Below are 5,533 nucleotides of genomic sequence, written 5' to 3'. Positions count from 1 at the left end.
ATCAAAGTTATGGCTAGAATCGGCTCTAGCCGCTTTAGATGAACGATATATATCTTTCTCTTGGTGCCACTCATGAGAGTGGGAGGCTGTGTTATCAATAATTTTGTAAGCTTCAGTTGCGGTTTTCTTCATAATGGAACCACCAGCTGTTATGTCGATGTCTTTTCGTGTAGCAACGTTGACACCTTGGTAGAATATTTGTACTATTTGATAAGTGTCTAAACCGTGTTGAGGACATCCTCTCAACAACTTTTCAAATCTTGTCCATGCCTCATATAGAGTTTCATTTGACTTTTGTGTGAACGTAACAATTTCTCCTTGAAGTCTCACGGCTTTAGATGCCGGAAAGAATCTTTTAAGAAATTTCTCAACTAAAACATCCCATGTGTCAATCGCCCCTTCAGGTAACGATTCTAACCAATCTTTGGCTTCTCCCTTTAAAGTCCAGGGAAACAACATGAGATAGATCTGTTCATCCTCAACTTCTCAAATTTTGAATAGTGTACAGATCCTATTAAACGTACGAAGATGTTCGTTTGGATCTTCCTTCGGCGTACCACTATATTGGCACTGATTAGTTACCATGTGTAGGATTTGTCCTTTGATTTCATAATCTGGCGCATTAATGTCTGGCTTAATAATGGCGTGACCTTGGCCCGTGCGTGTGGCTCTCATTCGGTCTTCCATACTTAGAGGTTCCAGATTTTTCATAATTGAATTTGTTGAATACGAATCACTAGAAGATTCTGATTTAATGGTTTGTGGTTCAGGAGGAATGATTAGTGGTTCTGGATCTTGGAATTGTCCCTGAATATTCTCCGGATTCTCAATTGTGAGGTCGGGTTCAAAAGATGGATTATCGGAAATTTGAGTTGGAGTTCTTGGTCGACTAGATGATGATTCTAAAGAAAAATCAACGGCGACAATATTGGCTAGATGTCTTGATCGAGTTATAGGTGGTGAACGTATGAAAGGTGGTGAACGTTTTACTCGGTGCATTCACTGAATATCCTAATAGTTTTTAAAAGGAAAGAAAAATTATATAAGTTATCCAATTAATAGACTTTTCTGATTTTGCCCACGTTTCGAATAGCCAAAAGATGCAGCAGAGGGGCAGGATTCGTTTGGTCTCAATATAATTGAGTACTGTTTGGCTCCAATAACCCGGTCCACGTACAAATCCAACTATTACTACGAACCAGAAAATTTTGATGTCTATCAATTTAACCACTTAAAATAAATTTTTGTAATTTTAAGAAATTTAGATAAGAAGTAGAATAAAAATCTTATCCTAAAACTAGAATAGCGAGAAATAAGAAAGGAAAAAAAACGCGTCGAAAAAGGTCGAAAAATAAAAGGTCGAAAAATAGGCGTCGAAAAATAAAAATAAGAAAGTAGCGCGAAAAACGGCGTCGCAAAATTCTAAATCACATAAATCTTAGTCTAAGGAATAAGCACTTAAGGGATTTTACGGCAAACCTAAAAATTCTAGAAATAAAAATAACCATGGCAAAACTAAACTTAATACTAAAAATTGTAACTAGAGTCTAAAAATCTAAAGGTAATAAAAAAAAAACTTTTTTTTTTAATTTTTTTTATATTTCGTTTTTTAAGGATTTTAAAAAAAAAATTTTAAAATTTTTTTTTTTATATATTTTGTTTTTAAACTTTTTTTTTTAAAAAAATTTTCTTTAAAAAAAAAACGAATTTTTTTACAAATTTTTTTTTAAAACGATTTTTTTTTCTTAAAAAAAAATGATTTTTTTTACACAACTTTTTTTTAAAGGAATTAATAATTTTTTTATTATTATTATTTTTTTTCAAAACTTTTTTTAACTCATTTACTATTCATGAATAGTAAATAAAAAGAAATTAATTAATTTACTATTTACATGAAAGCGACATGATAGAAATTATTAATTGCAAGTTACATAATATACCCCTGAAATATTTAATAAATACGACTTTTTAAAACTTTTAAAACTTTTACGTATCAAATTTGATTCTAAAATATTATTATATTATTATATTTTATTTCAATATTATTATATTATTATATTTATTAAATTATTATATTTAAATTAATATATCTTTAATCAATCAAAAACTAAATAAAAAAAAATCTTAAATACCCCGTGAAAACACAAAAAGTGTCACCGAAATTACTTTTTTTTATAACTATATTTTTACAGATATAAATTAAAAATATAGCGTTTTAGCGCTCCCCGGCAGCGGCGCTAAAAGCTTGATGATGTAGCGTGAGGGTACGAAATAGTATTATTTTTAATACAAAATACTACAAAATATTGCACAAGTTTTATTAATTTACGGATGGGATATACCTAAATATTACTACAACACTATAGGCAGTGTACCTAATCGTAGAGTAGTGTAGTTTTTAGTAAGTCCGGTTCGCTCCACAGGGAGCTAGTGATTACGTACTATATATATATATATATATATATATATATATATATATATATATATATATATATATATATATATATATATATATATATATATATATATATATAAGTAGTAATATTATTATAAAAGGGGGTTTTTTACCGTTTAATGACCGGTTTGTCGATTTTATATTTTTAAGCGTAAAGATAAATGACAATAATTAAAGTGCGTAAAATAAATAAATGACGATAAATAAAATAACAATAAATAAAATTACGATAGAATATGAAATAAAAGGATTATGCTTATTTAAACTTTCGTAATCATGATGTTTGACGTTTTGATTTTAATTAATTGTTACTCGGGTTAATTGTCCTTTGTCCTGGTTTATTTGATACCTATCTGGTTTTTGTCCATAATAGTCCATCGGTCATAAATATAAAGTGCGAGTGTCCTCGTCAAATTACCCTTATACCAGAAGTCAAATATTCCAACTAATTAAGGATTTAAACTGTGACGCAGTTATCACTTCTGTCAACAATTACACCAGTTATCACTGTATGTAATCCACCCCTGTTTTGATTAGATATGAATATTAATTTACCCACTTGATCAGTTTGAATAATCAATTACCCAACCCGAATAATTAATTAAATGATTATAATAGATTCCATATGAACGTCACTAAATAGGATAACCATAATCATTATTAATTATTAGGATAATTAATTTGAAGATAGGTTCGACAGACTCCAATGAGTTGTCACTCAATTAGACAATACCCCCCATCTATTAATAGTCAATAGTCCAATTTTCACAAGTGTCGGTCTTTTGCCCAAACCTTAATTATGGTACAAAATCCAATAACCCCATCTTAATATTTAGTCAAACATCACGATTACTTCGGCTTAAATAAGCATAATAATAACTTAGTTACGAGACATTAAATTAAAAAGGAAGAACATAGCTTACAGTGATGATTAATCGCGTAGCGTTGCACGGACAGAATTTCGACTTAAAACCCGTAAAATATTTCTTACAATAACCCAACTAAACCATAACTTTATTATTAAAATTAACTTATATTAAAATTATAATATAAATATATATTACATATTACAGAAGAGAGAAAGAAATATGAAGAAAGGTGTATTTTTTCATTATTCCGTGAATTCCATTTTATAGGCAATTGGTGATTTGAAATTTTCACTTATGACCCCTTAACTATGCTCAATTAACAACTTTTTATTATTTATTATTATTCTTATTATGAATTATTTAAATATTATATTATATTCTTGAGCATAGTTAACTTGTAATTTTAGCTCCGTTGCGTCGAGCGTTGAAAGTTGGTTCATGTCTCGGTTCCGGATTTTCTAACGCCTTTTCGTATAATTTAATATCTTGTACTTTGCATTTTGGGGCTTGTACTTTTGTAATTTTGAGACGTTTCTCATCAATATATTGAACCACTTGGAGTGTAACTTGTACGTTTGACCATTTTGGACGTTTTGGTCTTTCAAATCTTCGTTTTTGTCTTTAAATCTTCATTTTCGAGCGATTTGCGTCTTTCGTCTTCGCACTTATTTATTTAACTATTACAACTAAAAATAAGGAAATTACATTTAAAAACTTTACATATTGGAACGATATTGCTACTAAATATATGTTCATTTGGAGCACTATCATTGACCTACGGTCAACCACTTCCACTCACTGGTCCCCCAGTTGAGGAAAATTCCCCTACCACCCAGATTACAAAAGCAACTAACCGCACTCTCGGAGCTGATGATCAGTTAACTCAGTTCATTCAAGGGCAACAACAGCTAAATAAGATAACTGTAGCCAGACAAGATCAGACGGAGATACTAATGAGAAATCAATTGGCTCTGCTCAAAATTTTGGAAACGCAGCTCGAACAGTTATCACAACGCATTGAAACCCGACCGCAAGGAAGATTGCCAGGTAATAATATAGAAAATCCCCACATAGAAGAAGCAAAGCAATTGGATTCCGTAATCCCAGAGGAAGAACCGTGGAGAAGGTCAACTAGGCTAAAGAACAAATCGACATATACTCAGAAGCTGACTCCTAAAACTCCAGTTCGCGTACCTTATCCTGGAAGGCTACAAAAAGAACTATCCAAGCTCGATTCCTTCAAACTTGATGGAAGATTCCTGGACACCATGTCCAAAGTTCCCAACCAAAAGAGATACATCCGAAGGCTTCTCTCTACAAAGGAGAGGATACCAGACTCTAACAAAATTCCACTGAGTGCAGAATGCTCTGCATTACTCAGAAACTCTCTACCACCTAAGCTAGGAGATACGGGCCGATTTGTTTTCCCGTGTTCAATCTACCAATTTGGAACCATTCATGCGCTAGCAGATTTAGGAGCAAGTATCAACCTAATACCCTACTCTCTTTACAAGAGATTAGAGTTAGGAGACTTATCACCAACCAAAATGACAATCCAACTTGCTGATCATACAATTCGATATCCTAAGGGCATAGTTGAGAACGTCTTGGTGAAAGTCAACAAATTCTTGTATCCTACGGATTTCGTAGTAATGGATATTAAGGAAGACCTACACACACCAATAGTGTTAGGAAGACCTTTCATGAATACGGCTAGGACTGTCATTGATGTGTACAATCAAACCTTGATCTTATGATCACATGGGGAGAGCATTACTTTCAAAATTGACCGACCAACTGATCTTTCTGGACAGGCAGAGATGTTTGTTATTTCCACCAGATGGATCACTTCCGATGACGAGTCTTTACCACCAGCCGATGATGTTGAGATGATGTCGAATCACAGTCTGTAGACGACCCAGAAATGGAAGAAGAGGATCCCAGCGAAGAAATAGAGGAAGAGGAGGAATCTGAAGAGGAAGAGGAAATGGAATACGTAAAAGAAACTGCGACAATACCCGCTCCAATCACTGAGCGTCATGAAGAAATAATGAGGCTTGAGACCGCAGATCACAGTTTAATCATTCGCTTCAAGAAGAAGACCGATAAGGCTGAGGTTAAGGATATAGAAATTGATCAAGCAAGTATCAAAGTGGAGAATCAGAATACTGAAGAAACCCGTTCATCATACGCATCCTCAGAGGAACAA

The 5,533-nt window shown here is 32.7% G+C and overlaps 1 non-coding gene across 1 annotated transcript; it reads left to right on the top strand.

Annotated features, from left to right (window-relative positions):
- The first annotated feature begins 220 nt into the window (after positions 1-220).
- Positions 221-327, top strand: LOC139869825 (small nucleolar RNA R71). The gene has a single exon (XR_011766402.1). It is a non-coding gene; the product is annotated as a small nucleolar RNA R71 (small nucleolar RNA).
- Positions 328-5,533: the final 5,206 nt, after the last annotated feature.

The sequence above is a fragment of the Rutidosis leptorrhynchoides genome, chromosome 9 (genome assembly GCF_046630445.1).
Source record: "Rutidosis leptorrhynchoides isolate AG116_Rl617_1_P2 chromosome 9, CSIRO_AGI_Rlap_v1, whole genome shotgun sequence".
In the NCBI taxonomy this organism is placed as follows: Eukaryota; Viridiplantae; Streptophyta; class Magnoliopsida; order Asterales; family Asteraceae; genus Rutidosis; species Rutidosis leptorrhynchoides.
Note: the sequence above shows the minus strand (reverse complement) of the source record. Positions and strands in the feature narration are given on the sequence as shown.